A 21,358-nucleotide genomic window follows, 5' to 3' on the forward strand; every position below is an offset into this window, starting at 1 on the left:
CCTCTGGCTCCTTTGGGGTAAGCCTCGTTCGTGCTGCGGGGACGCTGTCCTCCCATGAGTACGGGAAGGACTTAGGTCTACCCCGCCCACTTTGGGCTCCCCGCGACTTGACTTGATCGGCTTCTCCTAGTGCTCCGTTCAAATTTCTCGGAGTCACATTTCGGAACCCCTGGTCTCTGGACGGTTTCCGCCGCTCTTGTCGGCGTGACAGTGTGAGCGGGCGTATTACCAATTAGGTCCAGGAGCATTTTCGGTTTTGCTACGTCAACCACATGTCCCATGATGGTGACCTGGTTGGTCGGGCGCGGCGTGTCTGTATTATTGGCATCCCGAACTCCGGTTGGATTACTCCGCCGGTGGAGGGCTGCACGACTCCAGAATTGTTGAAGGTATCATCTTGGTAGAATGCGGTTTCGTCGGTCACAACTGCGTCTTGTTGTTTTGACATCTTCTTAGCTTTTTAGGTGGGTTTTTGTGTGTATTTTTTTTTTTTTGGGAATGAATGTGACTAGCTTCTAGTAGCGATTTCCCACAGACGGCGCCAATTGTTCCGGGTGTAATTCCAGAGCAAGTATTGTTACCACCCGTGGCTTGTAGAATGATGTCTTTGAGTTGGATTCTTCGTCTCTATCGTTCCCCTCGGCCTCTCCTGCAACAATGAACGAACTGAGGGCTTGGCTTTGTGCCAAGCGTACTCACTCCGACGCTCAAGTCAGTAAACTTAAGGGATAAGTTGTTATTACTTGGCTAAGGATGTATTGTAGAGAGATAAGGAAGATAATACCAGATGAATAGTGATTCTTAGGTTAAGTTGTGGATCCTTTCCTCAATGAAGGTTGAGGAGTATTTATAGACTTTCACCTTTTGTCACGTAGTGGCCAAGTGGCCAAGTGGCTAGCAGGTGGAAAGACTGATCTACCCCTCGGTGAGGGACCTATGGCGGCCGGCGGGCCTGTTGACTCACCGCCGAGGGTCTTGGATATGAGTACGCGGGTATGTGTCCCGGCCGGCAGGTTGCCATGCCGAGACCAGCCGACAGCCGATGGGCTCGCATTGCTAGCCGCTAAGCCGTTGACTTCTTTGTGGATATCTTTGACCTTGCTCAATATGTTGACTTGGTCAGCGGTGCAGAATATGCCCCATCAATAATAATAATAATAATATATATATATATATATATATATATATATATATATATATATATAATTTGAGATCCGGTGAAAACCAGCAACATAATGAGAACCTTGAGAACTCCCCCTTACATATTTTTTTTTCTGAAAAATAACGACATATTTGGATTCGGCATAGTATTTTATGGCTAGATAACATATTTCTTGGTCCAAAAAGTATAAATTATTGACGAAAATCGAGACGAGAAACATTTTAATAATTTTCATGCACCTACTACTCATTTTCTTCTATCTAACCATTTTCATGCACCTATAACTCGTTTTCGTGCACCTAAAGCTTGATATTTTCATGCACCTAGTAATTATATTCATGCATGTAACAATTTTCATGCACCTAATATTCGTTTTCATGCATCTATAGCAATTTAAGTATACATTATTGTATTTTTGTACCTTAAGTTTATATTTTGTTAAAAAAAATCAATAAATTTTGTTTAACTATACTAAAAATGTATTTAAATAAACTAAACTAAGGGTAAATGATCCATCAACACTTCCAGAACAAGATTTTATGATGATTTAATAAGGGTTCTCACGGTTCTCATTATGTTAGTGGTTCTCACCGGATCCTGACCTTATATATATATATATATATATATAGGGTCGAGATCCGGTGAGAACCACTTGTATAATGAGAACCGTGAGAACCGGTTACAGCTGTTAGATCTCAAATTAATGAAGCGCTGAGATTAAATCAACTAACTTTCCAAACCCTCAAACCTTTCAAGGTCCCGTCATTTTACATTGTTCATTATCTCTTTGTTTTGTTCTCTCTGTTCGAAGCTCGCGAAACTCTACTCTTCTGTCTATTCGATAATCAATCTCGCAAAATCACACTTTCTCTCACTTCGATCACATTTCAGATTTACGAATGTAATCTCATCATGCCTTATTCATCAATGGACGCTGTGGATTCGATGAGGTATAATCTTGAAATTGATTTTTTTTTGTGTGAAATTAGGTTTTATATTTTTATGTCTTTTAAATTTTACGATTTATCAATTAAATTAGTTAAAATTATGGTTTATATTCATCAATGTAATTTGTATTTGTTTTTCGTTGATGCTAATTAGCTTTTATATTCATCAAATTAGATGATGAGAATTTGTTGTCAGTCACTTATTGTTGTTGAAATTTGGTGTTATGACTGAATCATTTTAGTGTTTTAACGGAAACATCTCATTTGTTACCGGTATATCGAATCTCGAACTCAAAACTATCTAAATTAAATAAGGCTTGTTCTGGGGTTCTTAAGCTAATTTTGTTTGAGAATTTAAGTACAATTGGGAAAGAACCCTAGACATCATGTACAAAATCTCATTAGGGTGTTATATCGTATCCTGAACTTAAAACTGGCCAATGTGAACATAATTTTGTTATTTTGACTGTCTATTTTGGAGCATGAGCTAGCTTCTTATGCGAATTTTAGGGAAAAAAAATAGGGCCTCTTCAGCTCCGACACTTTGTTTTAGGCATGAAGTGTTGACGAATGAGTGAATAAAGATGGGGCAGATGTAATGATCAGTCCATTATCAGGCTGTTGAATGTTGGTAGAATTCTGGTCCTCCTTTTTCTTTTTTTTTTCTATCATATTTGATGGATATTCGAGGTACTCATCATTGATATTTGGCCATTAGCTGGGTAAATACTTATCCTCTAAATAAATTTATTGTGCTCTTTTCTTTCGTCATACTCTTGTGGCTTCTAGCTAATGAGGCTACAAATTATTTCGTGTATCTACTGAATATTTATATGCACCTAAGTTTCTTTATACTGTATACTACTGGCTTACTGAAAAACCTTAGCTTGTAAATCTCAAATTGTATGAGACGGCTGCGTACATCTGTCAGCCCCGATGAGGCGATAACATCCCCTACTTACTAAGAAGAGAGAAAATTCTTTGGTTTGTTATTTATGTTGTTATTTAGTTCATTCAAATGATGTATAGCTGCTATTTCTTTAGATACCCAACTTATTCTCTTCTTGCCTGAGCTAGTACTATTAGCAATTCCAGAACTAAAACATAAATCCCAATTTTGATAGTTTGTTGTAAGTTGTAGTATAACCTTATGAAACGGACCAACCCTTTTGTAGGATAAAGTGTTGATGAGAATGAAGTTTCAGGCATTCGGCTTCAGCATATTTATAATAAGCTATGTGCGTATTGGTTCTATACTTCTGATGTGACACCCTTATCTAGCCTTAAATAATTACGTAAATTCTACAGAAAAACTGGTAGGATATGTTTGTAATTGGTTCAACTAGCCAAAAACCTGTAATTTCAAAAAATTTTCTAAACCAATCACAACATTTCCAACATTCCCAAGAGGCGGGTGCCAAAACCTGCAATGCTAACGAACTACTTTACATGCCATAGCTAAATAAGAAAATAGAATGATACAAACCAAAAATAGAAAAGGGAGACATATGTCCCTTCAAATTATATACAAAACCAAAAGGTAAAAGGTTTACTAATAGAATAGCCAAAACTAGGTCCAAGGTTCCTTGCTCACTAGCTCGTCTGTGACCCCAACAAAGCATCAACAACCTGTCAATCGCATTTTATACAAACACGAAAGCCACAATTCAGTGGGGAGTAACTTCGAGTCCTCCCAGCCACGAATCGTCAAAATTAATGTAACATGTAGTAAAACATGTAAACAATATGATAAACAATGTAATTATCATGTAAATCTAACCTATGACCCCTAAACTGACCAAACTAAACTATCATGTGAATCATATAATTCAAATAGTAATCCAAACTTTATCAATCAGAAACCGCTTACATCTCACCTATTACGATTCATAAAATCACCATACAAGAAAGGGCAATATATCAAAGACAGGCATAAGTTCTTAGCACGGTCAATAGTCACTCAGTAACTCGAGTCTATACCACGAGGTAGGGAAGGTAATCGAACCGGTATCTTGGCTCAGCGGTTAATATTAATAAAACATGGCCAAGAGACAACACAACCCTAGCCTAAAATCTGCGCAGACCTAGACATGCGGATACACACCACCGCACCCAAGACCCACAATTTTTCTAAAACAAAGTGAGTACCCTAAAGAGTCCACCAAAGGGTTGGCTAGTACTTAAGCTGACCACTTACTATCAAAATGAGTAACTGAGGTCATGCCCCAACTTGGATATAAATCCACTAGTCAGGAACACAAAGGCTATCAAGCAGTGAACATATACTCGTCAAAGACTATAAAGACCTATCTATGATGAAGGCCGAAATACTCACCTAGGACCTAGTCCCAAACTAGTCCCGACTTGAATACTTTAGCCCACACCACACAAGACTCACCACACAAGTCAAGTAAGACACCCACTTAACCATAAGAGGGCAAAAAGTCCTACTTACCAACATAAATTCTAACATTCTATCATGTGAAAGGCTTCAGGGAATCTAGGGCCATTTCTACAATATAAGATGCTACTTAAATTCAACTAACTACACATGTGAAATAGAGATATAATAAATGGCCTAAAACAAGAAAAAGGCCGATTATCTAATTCATTCAAAATTTCATCCAACCAAATTTTTAACCGCAACCCCAGCCCTGCGACAGGTACGGGTCAAATTGCGGTTGACCAATCACTCAATTGACTGACATCGAATCAGTCAAAGGGATTAAGGCTCAGTTTTCGGCACAATCATCAAAACATGGCAATTATTGTTATAAAATTTACCTTGAGCCTAATCATTACAATTTCAACTTATAAACTATCCTAACATGTGATAATTATCAATATAAGCTTAATTTTACCAACCTCATTATCTTTACTACTAACATTATTCATTTTAAGCCTTTTTATTACCATTTAATTTTATAACCTATACTAACATATGCTAACTACCAATATAAGAATAATTTCTACTACTAGTATGATTCAATTTAAAAGTGTACTCATATGTGACTTATACAACTTTAACATTAATTAACCCGAAATGACCAATATTGTACGAAAAATCGCGAAACAAGCAACGGACCGACCGGCCACCATGGGCAACCCGAATTGGCCAAACTGCGCCACCACCATTACTCCTCTTTTTTTTCCATTTTTATTCATTATAAAACCGTCTGAACATTAATTAATCGTTCCCATACTAATATCCTAACTTAAACTAACCAAAAGACATGAATTAACCATGCATGCATCAAATTTAAACATGTGAAAATTTCTACTCAATTAAAAATCACCCAAACATACAAAAATCAAAGCATGTGACAATCTTTCGTCGAGTAACTCGAAATATGTTACCTTAAGCTAGAAAATGAGCAATTAGCACCTTAAAACCCAAACCCTAACAACAACTAGCCGCTATCCTCGACAATAAACGAGTCCCCGAACTCGTCCTCCAATTCTTCACCTAAATAAACAAATAAAAACACAATAAATAAGCATGAACACCGAAATTTCCGAAAATTCGTCTTAAAACAACTTCAAGAAAACTGAAATTAAATTATACCAGGTTGTAGATCTCGTCGAGGGGATTCCGGAAATATAAATTATGCGAAAAACCGATAAGAAACGCAAAAGTTATGGTGAAAATGAGCTTTGATTTGATAAAAATGGTGTTTTTCTTATTTTAGAACATTGAAGATGTTGATGGAAGCAAAGGAAATCAGAAAAAAGAAAAGAAAGGGGGAGGGGAGTCGGGTAAGGGAGAGGAAAGGAGGGAGAGCGGGTTTGAGTCGGGATTTTACGAGTCGGTTTTAGCTCGTTTCGATAATAATTAAAACCGTAGGTCAAATGCAAATTCCGACAAGACCAAAGTTTTTAAACACGAGATTACAAGAAAATTGAATACTCATACGACCCATTTCCAAATCCATTTACCCAATGTTCAAAAGAATTGTCATTTTCCCCCCGATACGCCCTTATTTCGAAATAAAAAGTTTTACACGGTTTAAACTATTTTTAAACATCTCGAAACTTTCAAAATAAATACTTTACCTCAAAATATAATAAAATTATATTTCTTTGAATTATTTTTACTTTAAATACATTATTATCAAATTTTATTTGATTACTAAATTATTACCGAAATATATTAATGATCCGAAATTACGGGGCGTTACAATCACCCCTCCTTTTAAAAAGTTTCGTCCTCGAAACTTAGAAGGAAAAATTATAGTAATAGGAAAATATAATTTTTCAATGAAACGGTGATACTCTTGTTGATTAGACAAGAACATCCACATTCATATCCAAACATAAAAATATTTCTACACCAATAAATGAGAAAACCCATTATTGGGACGTCACCAACAACGAGATTTAACACTCATTAATGATAAAACCATTAAAAATCATAAAAGTACTTTCAAGATTTCAGTTTAAAGTTCTATAGTAAGAATAATATCTTTACTAATTATGATTTAAACACGGCTTAGTAACTCGGAAAAAGAGTAAGAAAAAGGAATCATTACACAAAACGAGAAATAGTTTAGGTATCCAATTGAACACTAGGGTTGAAAGAGAGTGAGAAATCATTTTCAAATGTTATTGAAAGAGGTCAATTTGTAGATTTAACTCCAAATTAAGGAAAAATGAACCAAAAGTTTACTCAAACTATATAGAATCTATGCAAGATGGAAAACAACTCGGGGACGAGAAGTGCAAGTCGCGATAGGGAACTCACACCCAACAGACAAGAAGGAATTAAACTCTTAAAGGTGGAATTTTTGGATGAAGTCAATAAAGATGTCAACGAACAAGACGCTTTACTCAAAAGGTCAAATGAGTTCCATAAAGGCGAACACAACGGAACAAGCCAGAATAGCAAGAATGACAATTGTCAGAGATCGGAATTAGGAAGATCGGTACATCGAGAAAGGTTCACTCAATTTTCCAACAATATTCCAATTCCAATAGAAAGATTCCTCAAAGGATTAAATATGAGGTCCAAATTTACAATAACATTCCAAAACAACTTTCACAAGCCTAAGGTCAAGGCTTCCAACAAAGTTATATTCGTATTCAACTAGTGTCAACTATGGGTTCCTCAAATATTCTACAAGGTTTTCATTTCAAAACAAGGTAGTAACATACCAATCCCAAAATCCGAAAAATCAATAGGATCTCACGTTCCTCTATCCTTTTATTTATTAAGGATTGCCAAAAGCGGAACTACACTCAACTACAACACCATCCCATCATCTCAAGTACTCAGTGCGACCCCAAGGTCTATAAAACTATAGGATTAACAAATTCTTCTCAAAACTAAGTCTCTCTCAACTCAAGAACTCTCAAGAGCCAACTACCAAATCACATCACCAATCCATTCTGGTCATCAACATCCCCAAGGAGTATTCTTTCGAATTTGATATCCTAAACTTACTTACCATCAAATTCTCAAGGAATAAGGTCATAATTGTAACAACACTTTATCACCTCAGAGTTCCTAAAACCATAAATTGAAATTATGTTCCTTAGCCTATCAATTGGTGTCAACCATACCATTACCCATTCTAGTTATTAAAACAAGTGCTAAAACTTCCCAATAATGTTGCTTACTCTCAATCTCATACCATAGCTCAAGTAGTAATCAATATCACTCACATTTGACACACAAAATCCACCAATCCAACGTACTCACTTTATCAAGGATCTATATGTATAAGAACCATCAAGCATATCTCATCACACTACCTAAGTCTTTCCAATATCAAATCCTCTCAAAACCAGGAAAGGGTCAAACACAACAATCCCTTCAAAGGTCATGATGTCCAGCCAAGGCCAACATTTCTCAAAAGAAATAGTATTATGAAAAGGCGTTAAGGAAGGATAAGCAAGGAACAAATGACATGTTAGGGAATAAGGAGTCGAACTGTAAAGATAACGGTTGACAAAAATAAGAGGTATTCAAGCTGGGACTAGCTGGGACTAGGTCCTAGGTGAGTATTTCGGCCTTCATCATAGATAGGTCTTTATAGTCTTTGACGAGTATATGTTCACTGCTTGATAGCCTTTGTGTTCCTGACTAGTGGATTTATATCCAAGTTTAAAACTTTTTTTAAACATCTCGAAACTATCAAAATAAATACTTTACCTCAAAATATAATAAAATTATATTTCTTTGAATTATTTTTACTTTAAATACATTATTATCAAATTTTATTTGATTACTAAATTATTTCCGAAATATATTAATGATCCGAAATTACGGGGCGTTACATCTGATGTATACATCAAAGTTATTATGGGCCATTATTTGTAAATTCATGTGGATTGGTATTTGTTATGTAAATTTTTTCGAAGGTCCACTTGGACACTTGGCTCGGAGCAGAGGAGGAAATAAGTCAAAAGAACAAGGCTAGTATATAGACTCGGGAAAGGCGCCTGACCTCATGACTCGGATTATTTGTCAGTCTTATTTTTACAACCGGTGAAAATCAAGTCACAATTTTTTTCTAGTGAAACTCACATATGCAAGGAATGTCGAATATGTCTAAACCGTTTAATATTACCACCTATGAGTCTTCGAATATGTTTTAGTGCATTTTTTCCAAATCTTTTCATTGTTAGTTGATCGTTTTCTTTGTTATTTTATGGTAGATGTTCATTAATAATGATTTAATGAAACATTAACAAATCAGTTTATACTATCTTTGATATTGTCATTGTCGTTTCTACGTTACCAATACTTACATTTTATTTATTTCGAAAGTCAATTAGCTCAAATGGCAAAGCATTGTGCAATGCACAAGATGTGGGTTCAACTCCCACATTGGCTACGAATTACCAGTGTGTTTCTTTTACAATGAGATCGCCAAAGACCGGAATATATGGTCATAGTTTATATGCATAAGCTAGTCTATAAATTTAAAGATCACTACAAAGTTATTACATTGCCTCCTTGACGTTCTTACTGTACAAGCAAGTCTAATTATGGCTTGTTTAGACTTATTAGCTATACTAGATCGCTTGCAACTCGAGAAGTTGCAATCATGAGATTTGTTATTTAGTAGGCTATATGGGATTCGAACCCATATCTTTGTGCAAAATTTGCACTTTGATCTACCATTGAGCTAATAGCCTTTAAAGTACACTACCAAAAAATGAAATAAGGGTGTATACATAACACAATTGCTCCAAAGAGATAGATCAGAACATATTAAAAAATTTAGAGGAGTCAAACACCAACACACGATATATATATATATATATATATATATATATATATATATATATATATATATATATATATATATATATATATATATATATATATATATATATATATATATATATATATATATATATATATATATATTCAAAACACAAATCTTAACATCTAAAACCTAAAATTGATAGAGAGATCAACTAAATGACCTTCTTGAGTAACTAGTATCATAATATAATTATTATCACAATATAACCAACTGCCGATTGGTTTACATTCCATTTGTCCCATTATACCAACAGTAATTAGTATCATAATATAACCAACTGACGGAACTGAAGAACTTTTTAATGCACATAGAACCTTATTTCAAGCACACGGAACCTTATTTTATGCATGTACGTGGTTTTTTAATGCATATATATTCTTTTTCATGCATTGATAAGTCTATTACACCTTAAATCCAAACCATTATTATTGGGACAAATAATGGGGGGATAGTGTCCTAAAATTTAGGACGGAAAAGAGTTTAAGGTTGGATTAGGCGGACCCGCCTAGTCCAACCCTATACCGTTTCCCTTATTATTATTCGAATGGCAAAAAGACCAAAAGACATCCTAGAGGGGAAGAGTGAACCCGTTTTAGGGAACGTGATTAAGCCTAGGGGAATAGTGTCCTAAAATTTGGGATGGGAAAGGGTTTAACTTAAAATTTATGCCCTTAACCTACAATAATTAGTATCATAATATAACCAACTGACGTAACTGAATCGCTTTTTCATGCACATAGAACCTTATTTCATGCACATAGAACCTTATTTTATGCATGTACGCGGTTGTTTAATGCACATATATTGCTTTTTCATGCATGGATAAGTCTATTACACCCCAAACCCTAACCATCATTATTGGGAAAAACAATGGGGGAGTAGTGTTCTAAAATTTAGGACGGAAAAGGGTTTGATTAGGCGGGCCCCCTTATTATCATTTGAACGACAAAAAGACCAAAAGACACCCTAAAGGGAAAGAGTGAACCCTTTTTAGGGGACGTGATTAAAACTAGGGGAATAGACTGTCCTAAAATTTAGGACATGAAAGGGTTTAACTTAAAATTAAAGTCCTTATTTCATGCACATAGAAGCTTATTTCATGCACATAGAAGCTTATTTCATGTATATAACCTTATTTCATGCATGTACGTGGTTGTTTAATGCACATATATTGATTTTTCATGCATCTACAAACCATGTTTTTAGTACAGATGATTATGAAGCCATGAATCTTATTTCATGCATATAATCCCATCTTTTACTAGTCTGTTTTATATCACATTACGAACATTTTGCAAGGCCAACAATCAGCAAACATATTAGATTTTCCGACTTGTCTATGATGTACTTGCTAGATCATTAGAACAATAAGGCCAAGTAATACTTCGACAAATTAGCAACGAAAATTACTGTCGAAAGAGAGATTTTTATACTTGTAAAGTGCTAGCTTTGACAGGTAATTATGGTTTTCAGAATCGTCATACCAGTAGCATTCCACAGACAAAATAAAATAAAATTTTGAACAAGAAACATCATATTTCTACAGTGAGAATATATCCGGATACATTTCTCACTGGAGTTAACAACTGATAACATGAATTAGATGGCAAAAACATTCTTCTAAAAATCCAATAATAAAACAACACAAATTTCTATTTCAACGATCCTCTAAAATTCGAGACAGTCAATGACATCCAACATAATCCAATAACAATATTTGTTAAACAATCAATCACTCTACATATGAAAACATAAATAATAATATGTGCAAAAGACAATAATACCTTCTAACCGCAATACCACCAAGAAGCTTATAACGGAAAGATTCAGACTGAGCAGTAGCAAAAAGACTTGTATTTTAGTAATGCGTATGATATAAGAGGAAGCCAGGAGCTAATTGAAATTGTTATCCGTGCCAAATATGAAGTTCCCTGATATCAATTTTTATCCATGACAGATACGGAATAGCTACTAAGGTTTAGTAATTATAATAAAAGTCAATAAGTGAAACCTTTTATGAACCAAAAGCAGAGCCAATGGTTGGATACCTATCAAAACTCGAATACTCCGCCCCTTTCTCGTATCATACGTAATAGAATGTTTTTTTACAGGACCAATATGAAAGATGTAACACGTTTATATGGTCTATTTAATATACACTGACTAATTAAAAGACTAGAAATGCAATAGAAAGGTAAATGAAATGAGGTATTGTTGTGTGGTAGACAAAAAGGACGATTAATAGAGCATTGTATATTAAACTTTTCAATGTGAATGCGGTTATAGAACACTAACAAACAGTAACTTAATCTCTTTCAATGACCAAGCAAGCAAAGCTGGACTTAAATCAACCTTATCGACCACCCCAATCAAAAATATATACAAAATAAATACTGTAGGCCTTTGACTAGAAGTGAATTTTGATCTTGCAGTATGTGTACCTGTGACACCCTTAAATGACCCGATAATTAAACGCGTAAATTCTACGGAAAAACTGGTAGGATATGTTTGTAATTGGTCCAACTATATAAAAACCTGTAATTTCAAAAAAAATTCTGAACCAATCACAACATATCCAACATTCCCAATAGGCGGGTGCCAAAACCTGCAATTGCTAACAATCTAATTTACTTACACCGCTAAAGGTAAGAAAATACATAATGATACAATCCAAAATAGAAAAGGGAGACATATGTCCCTTCAAATTATATACAAAACCAAAAGTTAAAAGGTTTACTAATAGAATAGCCAAAACTAGGTCCAAGGTTCCTTATGCTCACTAGCTCGTCTGTGACCCCAACAAAGCATCAACAACCCACAATCGCATTTTATACAAACACGAAAGCCACAATTCAGTGGGGAGTAACTTCGAGTCCTCCCAGCCACGAATCGTCAAAATTAATGTAACATGTAGTAAAACATGTAAACAATATGATAAACAAGGTAATTATCATGTAATCTAACCTATGACCCCTAAACTGACCAAACTAAACTATCATGTGAATCATATAACAAATAGTAATCCAAACTTTATCAACTGTAACCGGCTTACATCTCACCTATTACAGTTCATAAAATCACCATACAAGAAAGGGCAATATATCAAAGACAGGCATAAATTCTTAGCACCGTCAATAGTCACTTTGTAACTCGAGTCTATACCACGAGGTAGGGAAGGTAATCGAACCGGTATCTTGGCTCAGCGGTTAATATTAATAAAACATGGCCAAGAGACAACACAACCCTAGCCTAAAATCTGCGCAGACCTAGACATGCGGATACACACCACCGCACCTAAGACCCACAATTTTTCTAAAACAAAGTGAGTACCCTAAGGAGTCCACCAAAGGGTTGGCTAGTACTTAAGCTGACCACTTACTATCAAAATAAGTAATCGAGGTCATGCCCCAACTTGGATATAAATCCACTAGTCAGAACACAAAGGCTATCAAGCAAAGGAACATATACTCGTCAAAGACTATAAAGACCTATCTATGATGAAGGCCGAAATACTCACCTAGGACCTAGTCCCAGCTAGTCCCAGCTTGAATACTTTAGCCCACACCACACAAGACTCACCACACAAGTCAAGTAAGACACTCACTTAACCATAAGAGGGCAAAAAGTCCAACTTATCAACCTAAATGCTAACATTCTAAATGTCTATTCAGCAGATAAACCAACAGAATCCTCAATACCAATTTCCAATTCTAACAATATTAACCATATTAAAGGCTTTGGGGAAACTAGGGCCGTTTTTACAATATAAGAAACTACTTAAATTCAACTAACTACACATGTGAAATAGAGATATAATAAATGGCCTAAAGCAAGAAAAAGGCCGATTATCTAATTCATTCAACCGAATTTTTACCCGCAACCCCAGCCCTGCGACAGGTACGGGTTAAATTGCGGCTGACCAATCACTCAATTAACTGACATCGCATCAGTCAAAGGGACTAAGACTCAGTTTTCGGCACAATCATCAAAACATTACAATTATAGCTATATAATTCATTTTGAGCCTATTAATTACAATTTCATTTTGTAAACTATCCTAACATGTGATAACTATGAATATAAGCATAATTTTACCATTAACATAATTTTTATTACTAATATGATTCAATTCCTAAGTTTAATCATATGTCACTCATTCTAATTATATCATTAATGAACCTAAAATGACGAACAATGCATGGAAAACCGCGAAACAAGCAACGGGCCGACCCGGCCCAGCCATGGGCCAGCCGTGGGCCTGCCGGGCTGCTGCCGGGCCCGCTGCCGTCCCCCTACACCTCTCTTTTTTCCATTTTTGTTCAATAAAAGACCGTCTAAACACTAATTAATCGTTCTCAATTCAACTTTGTTAGCTAAAACTAACAAAAAGGCATAAATTAAGCATGCATGCAACAAAATTTAACATGCGAAAATTTCTACTCAAACCAAAAATCACAAAACATCCAAAACAACAAAGATTGTGACGATCTTTCGTCGAGTAACTCGAAATATGTTACCTTAAGCTAGAAAAAGGCAAAATAACCCTTGAGAAAACCCTAAAAACAGTAGCTACCCATCATCCTCTACTATATAGGAGTCCCCCACATCATCCTCATAATCTTCACCTATTAAAAACAACAAAAACACAACAAAAATCACCAAAACCGAAATTATACCCAAAAATCGTCTTAAAACAACTTCAAGAAAACTGAAATTAAAACATACAAGGTTATAGATCTCGGCAAGAGGATTCCGGAAATGTAAATTTCGTGAAAATCCGAGTAGAAATGAGGGAGATGTGACGATTTTAGCTTGGAATTTTGTTGAAAATGGTGTTTTGGTTTTGAATGTTGAAGATGACGATGGAAGCAAGGAAAATCAGAAAAAAAAGAAAAAAAATAAAGGGGAAGGGGGTTTGACGCGTGAAAGGGAGAAAGGAAAGGAGGGAGTCGGGTTTGAGTCGGGATTTTTCGAGTCGGTTTTGACTCGTTTCGATAATAATTAAAACCCTAAGTCAAATGCAAATTCCGACAAGACCAAAGTTTTTAAACACGAGATTACAAGAAAATTGAGTATTCATACGACCCATTTCCAAATTCGTTTACCCAACGTTCAAAAGAATTGTCATTTCCCCCCCGATACGCCCTTATTTCGAAATAAAAAATTTTACACGATTTAAACTATTTTTAAACATCTCGAAACTATCAAAATAAATACTTTTCTTCAAAATATAATAAAATTATATTTCTTTGAATTATTTTTACTTTAAATACTTGAATATCAAATTTTATTTGATTAATAAATTATTTTCGAAATATATTAACGGTCCGAAATTACGGGGCGTTACAATCACCCCTCCTTTTAAAAAGTTTCGCCCTCGAAACTTAGAAGGAGAAATCATAGTTATAAGAAAATATAGGTATCTTTTCAATGAAACGGTGATACTCTTGTTGATCAGACAAGAACATCCATATTCATATCAAGATATAAAAATATTTCTACACCAATGAATGAGAAAACCCATTATTGGGACGTCTCCAACAACGAGATTAAACACTCAATAATGTTAAAACCCTTAAAAATCATATAAGTATTTCCAAAATCTTAGTTTAGAGTTCTATAGTAAGAATACTATCTTTACTAATTATGATTAAATAAGGCTTAGTAACTCGGAAAAAGAGTAAGAAAAGGAATCATTACACAAAACGAGAAATAGCTTAGATGTCCTATCAAACACTAGGGTTAAAAGAGAGTGAGAAATCATTTTCAAATGTTATAGAAAAAGGTCAATTTGTAAATTTACTCCAAGTAAATGAACCAAAAGTTTACTCAAACTATATAGAATCTATGCAAGATGGAAAACAACTCGAGAACGAGAAGTGCAAGTCGCGATAGGGAACTCACACCCAACAGACAAGAAGGAATTGAACTTTTAAAGGTGGAATTTTTGGATGAAGTCAATAAAGATGTCAACGAACAAGACGCTTTACTCAAGAGGTCAAATGAGTTCCATAAAGGCGAGCACAACGGAACAAGCCAGAATGGCAAGAATGACAATTGTCGGAGATCGGAATTAGGAAGATCGGTACATCGAGAAAGGTTCACTCAATTATCCAACCACAAAGTCATCCTACTAGGTCCTCCGAACATCAACAGGGCAACAACCAGAGGCCACACTAATCCAAAGAGCCATCTGAACCACTCCTCGACAAGTCTACTCATAAGTTAATCCTTGAGACAATCCTATCCTCTACAATTATAACTTAACAGTTTCCCAAACAAAATGTTTCCACCAGTATCCTCCATCAAACAAACTCAAAATCCAAAGTCGAAACTAGTAACAATATTATACCCTTACCAAGATTCAATATTCTCAAACGCATTCATACTTGAAACCAACCCACAAGCAACAAGTTGCACTATCCAATCCATAATTAGCATTAACTATAAGATAAATGGGTTCATCACACAAATCATCTGATCGGTTTACTAAAGGTTCACTATCCTACTTCCCAACAATATTCCAATTCCAATAGAAAGATTCCTCAAAGGATTAAATATAAGGTCCAAATTTACAATAACAATCCACAGACTTAACTATAAATCCCCAACTCCATGAAGTAAGGATCAAATGACAAACGACAATCCCTGAACGACAATGCCCAAAACAAATCCAAAATAACCATAGAAATACTCCACCCAGGTAAACTAATCCCATTAGTCTCATCATCAAATTGAAACCAAAGTGGGTCTTATACCACCAAAACACGCGAACCTTAACTCGCAAGGAGACTACAACATTGCCATCATAAGAATTCCACCAAAAATCTAGCTCTCATATCACATGGTCCAATACAGACACAAACTCCTACACTAATTCCCGACAAAAATCAAAATACAAAAATCCTCAAATCACATCCCACTAACTCTGTAAACATGGTCAACAAGGTACCAACTATACTAAGTAGATAAGGAGTTATAACGGAATAGAGAAACGGTAAAATATTTTCGAAGGATGCAGGAGCCTGACAAGTTAGGAAACTAAGGAGTCGGACCGTAAAAATAACGGTTGATGAAATAAGAGGTACTCGAGTTAAGAAGATATTTCGGGCAAGAAGAAGATACGTAAACTTCGGCATAAAAACAGGGTTCAACAAATGCTAAAGAGAAGGAGAGGAGAACAGCAGCGGCATAATGAAAGGGTTACCGCTTACCAAACACTCATCAAAGCTTATGATCGATATGATAAGGTTACATCCCTAAGGTGCTCAACAAAGCCCCAATAGTCTACCAAATCATAGGACTAACAATGGTAGGTTTTCCTAAACTCAATTGGTTCCTAGAGCCAAAATCAATCCACCACTTAATACTTCTAGCCTCCGATACCATAAATTAGAATCACATCCTTGAACTCACGAACTACATCGAACAACATTCCACCAAAATTCCCAAATCCAGATATGATTAATAAGGTCAACCACGTGTTCTCAAATTTCGAAAGGTCAACAAGGGCTACTCTATACTAGATTTGGTCAACTCAAAAGGTTTAACAAACTAACTAATTCCAAAGTACAATACCAATCCATTAAGCAACATCAATGTCCTATTGTATTCCTTTCAAGGCCTACAAGGATTAGGGCTAACTATCATTCCTTAATTTTTCCACAAGAAACATTGAGACTCTCAAATGAAGTAGCTCAGGTTCATTCCATCATATGTGCTAAGGTAGTACCCATGCTCAAACATCTATAACAAACAAGCTCTCAATAGAACTAAATCCCAAGGTGTTTCTCAACTCGTTCACGCCCTCCAATGTTACATTCTCTCAAAACCGGGTTCTCTTGAACAAGGGAACTATCCTGCGGAATAAAAGGAAGGTGTCCATAAGGACTCTTATTATAAGAAGAAAACGAACCAAGGATGAATCGGAAGAAAGAATAGAAGAGTAGTTACCAAGGCGAGAGAAGAGGAATTTGAAAGACGAATAAACAACGAGATTGGAAGACTAAGGTAAGATTGCATTATCTACATCTATTGGAGAGCCATCTTACAAAAGAGAAAATCAATTAGTACCTAACAATTAGCAATCACAAACAGACTACCACATAAAATCCTAATTCTACCCATCCTACCCTTCTCTCAAGTTTATTAATTAAAGGTCAAGTGATTTTAAGTGGGGTGCACAAACGTGCGTCGGGAGCAATAGGCTCTGATACCAACTGTGACACCCTTAAATGACCCGATAATTAAACGCGTAAATTCTACGGAAAAACTGGTAGGATATGTTTGTAATTGGTCCAACTATATAAAAACCTGTAATTTCAAAAAATTTTCTAAACCAATCACATTATATCCAACATTCCCAATAGGCGGGTGCCAAAACCTGCAATTGCTAACAATCTAATTTACTTACACCGCTAAAGGTAAGAAAATACATAATGATACAACCCAAAATAGAAAAGGGAGACATATGTCCCTTCAAATTATATACAAAACCAAAAGTTAAAAGGTTTACTAATAGAATAGCCAAAACTAGGTCCAAGGTTCCTTATGCTCACTAGCTCGTCTGTGACCCCAACAAAGCATCAACAACCTGTCAATCGCATTTTATAAAAACACGAAAGCCACAATTCAGTGGGGAGTAACTTCGAGTCCTCCCAGCCACGAATCGTCAAAATTAATGTAACATGTAGTAAAACATGTAAACAATATGATAAACAATGTAATTATCATGTAATCTAACCTATGACCCCTAAACTGACCAAACTAAACTATCACGTGAATCATATAACAAATAGTAATCCAAACTTTATCAATCAGAACCGCTTACATCTCACCTATTACAGATTCATAAAATCACCATACAAGAAAGGGCAATATATCAAAGACAGGCATAAGTTCTTAGCACCGTCAATAGTCACTTTGTAACTCGAGTCTATACCACGAGGTAGGGAAGGTAATCGAACCGGTATCTTGGCTCGGTGTTAATATTAATAAAACATGGCCAAGAGACAACACAACCCTAGCCTAAAATCTGCGCAGACCTAGACATGCGGATACACACCACCGCACCCAAGACCCACAATTTTTCTAAAACAAAGTGAGTACCCTAATGAGTCCACCAAAGGGTTGGCTAGTACTTAAGCTGACCACTTACTATCAAAATAAGTAACTGAGGTCATGCCCCAACTTGGATATAAATTCACTAGTCAGGAACACAAAGGCTATCAAGCAGTGAACATATACTCGTCAAAGACTATAAAGACCTATCTATGATGAAGGCCGAAATACTCACCTAGGACCTAGTCCCAGCTAGTCCCAGCTTGAATACTTTAGCCCACACCACCCAAGACTCACCACACAAGTCAAGTAAGACACTCACTTAACCATAAGAGGGCAAAAAGTCCAACTTATCAACCTAAATGCTAACATTCTAAATGTCTATTCAGCAGATAAACCAACAGAATCCTCAATACCAATTTCCAATTATAACAATATTAACCATATTAAAGGCTTTGGGGAAACTAGGGCCGTTTTTACAATATAAGAAACTACTTAAATTCAACTAACTACACATGTGAAATAGAGATATAATAAATGGCCTAAAGCAAGAAAAAGGCCGATTATCTAATTCATTCAACCGAATTTTTACCCGCAACCCCACCTGCGACAGTGCGGGTTAAATTGCGGGTGACCAATCACTCAATTAATCGACATCGCATCGATCCAAAGGGACTAAGGCTCGATTTTGCACAATCATCAAAACATTACAATTATAGCTATATAATTCATTTTGAGCCTATTAATTACAATTTCATTTTGTAAACTATCCTAACATGTGATAACTATGAATATAAGCATAATTTTACCATTAACATAATTTTTATTACTAATATGATTCAATTCCTAAGTTTAATCATATGTCACTCATTCTAATTATATCATTAATGAACCTAAAATGACGAACAATGCATGGAAAACCGCGAAACAAGCAACGGGCCGACCCGGCCCAGCCATGGGCCAGCCGTGGGCCTGCCGGGCTGCTGCCGGGCCCGCTGCCGTCCCCCTACACCTCTCTTTTTTCCATTTTTGTTCAATAAAAGACCGTCTAAACACTAATTAATCGTTCTCAATTCAACTTTGTTAGCTAAAACTAACAAAAAGGCATAAATTAAGCATGCATGCAACAAAATTTAACATGTGAAAATTTCTACTCAAACCAAAAATCACAAAACATCCAAAACAACAAAGATTGTGACGATCTTTCGTCGAGTAACTCGAAATATGTTACCTTAAGCTAGAAAAAGGCAAAATAACCCTTGAGAAAACCCTAAAAACAGTAGCTACCCATCATCCTCTACTATATAGGAGTCCCCCACATCATCCTCATAATCTTCACCTATTAAAAACAACAAAAACACAACAAAAATCACCAAAACCGAAATTATACCCAAAAATCGTCTTAAAACAACTTCAAGAAAACTGAAATTAAAACATACAAGGTTATAGATCTCGGCAAGAGGATTCCGGAAATGTAAATTTCGTGAAAATCCGAGTAGAAATGAGGGAGATGTGACGATTTTAGCTTGGAATTTTGTTGAAAATGGTGTTTTGGTTTTGAATGTTGAAGATGACGATGGAAGCAAGGAAAATCAGAAAAAAAAGAAAAAAAATAAAGGGGAAGGGGGTTTGACGCGTGAAAGGGAGAAAGGAAAGGAGGGAGTCGGGTTTGAGTCGGGATTTTTCGAGTCGGTTTTGACTCGTTTCGATAATAATTAAAACCGTAAGTCAAATGCAAATTCCGACAAGACCAAAGTTTTTAAACACGAGATTACAAGAAAATTGAGTATTCATACGACCCATTTCCAAATTCGTTTACCCAACGTTCAAAAGAATTGTCATTTCCCCCCCCCCCCCCCCCGATACGCCCTTATTTCGAAATAAAAAATTTTACACGGTTTAAACTATTTTTAAACATCTCGAAACTATCAAAATAAATACTTTTCTTCAAAATATAATAAAATTATATTTCTTTGAATTATTTTTACTTTAAATACTTGAATATCAAATTTTATTTGATTAATAAATTATTTTCGAAATATATTAACGGTCCGAAATTACGGGGCGTTACAGTACCAAATACTATATGTTGACACTTTAAGCCCCTTTTTTAACCCTCCATCATTACATGCATCAATATCTTCTTAAATCTAAAAATTGCACCATTAATTAGCTAGTATTCTCTTCATTGTCGTAAGTATATTAACATCATTCATCATCAGCACAGAACACGAGATTATTGTAATACTCCGTATTTATGAGTCTTTGGGTACTATATCGAGTAGGCCTTACTCTGTCGAGTAAGGGTAAGTTGCGTTTTAAAATAGTTTCTGACCTGTTGGGTACTCGATCGTGTAACTAGGATACTCGATCGAGTAAAGGGGTACTCGATCGAGTACCTTAGATACTCGATTGAGTACCTTAGATACTCGATCGAGTAGCTGGTTTTACGGGGAGTTTTCTCGGGTTTTGTTAATTATGCGATTAAGATATATAACCTTTTCCGTCATCATTCTAAACACTTTTGCAAAACCTAATTTACTGTCAAAGAGAGAAAGCAAGTACGTTCATCATCTTAATCGCATTGTTAGCAATTCCCGGAGTTTGGAAGGTCGGTTTTCATCGTTTGATATACCGTTGAGATCCTTGCGTCGAGGGTAAGATCAATGTACCCTTTTTGTTGTCTTTCCTTTAAGTTGGTTAAACCCTAATCTAGGGATTTGGGGGTTTTTGAGTAGTTTGTGATTTGGTAGCATTTGTATGTTGTATGATAGGAGGAGGTTTCTTAGAAGAAGCTTTTTGAGACAAAATTTGTAGAGAGACCGTCGATAGTTGTGCTTTCCGGTAGTATTTCCTACTCGCATTAGTCCCATAATGGGATGATTGTTGATGTGTTGAGATTGATTGTTTGATAT

General features: G+C 35.6%; 1 long non-coding RNA gene across 1 annotated transcript; it reads right to left on the reverse strand.

Annotated features, from left to right (window-relative positions):
- Window positions 1–3,601: 3,601 nt before the first annotated feature.
- Window positions 3,602–19,853, reverse strand: LOC141587290 (uncharacterized). Its single transcript, XR_012519745.1, has 3 exons — window positions 19,675–19,853; window positions 13,901–14,008; window positions 3,602–3,738 (listed from the first exon to the last, which is right to left on the reverse strand). It is a non-coding gene; the product is annotated as an uncharacterized LOC141587290 (long non-coding RNA).
- Window positions 19,854–21,358: the final 1,505 nt, after the last annotated feature.

This window comes from Silene latifolia, chromosome 1 (assembly GCF_048544455.1).
Source record: "Silene latifolia isolate original U9 population chromosome 1, ASM4854445v1, whole genome shotgun sequence".
In the NCBI taxonomy this organism is placed as follows: domain Eukaryota; kingdom Viridiplantae; phylum Streptophyta; class Magnoliopsida; order Caryophyllales; family Caryophyllaceae; genus Silene; species Silene latifolia.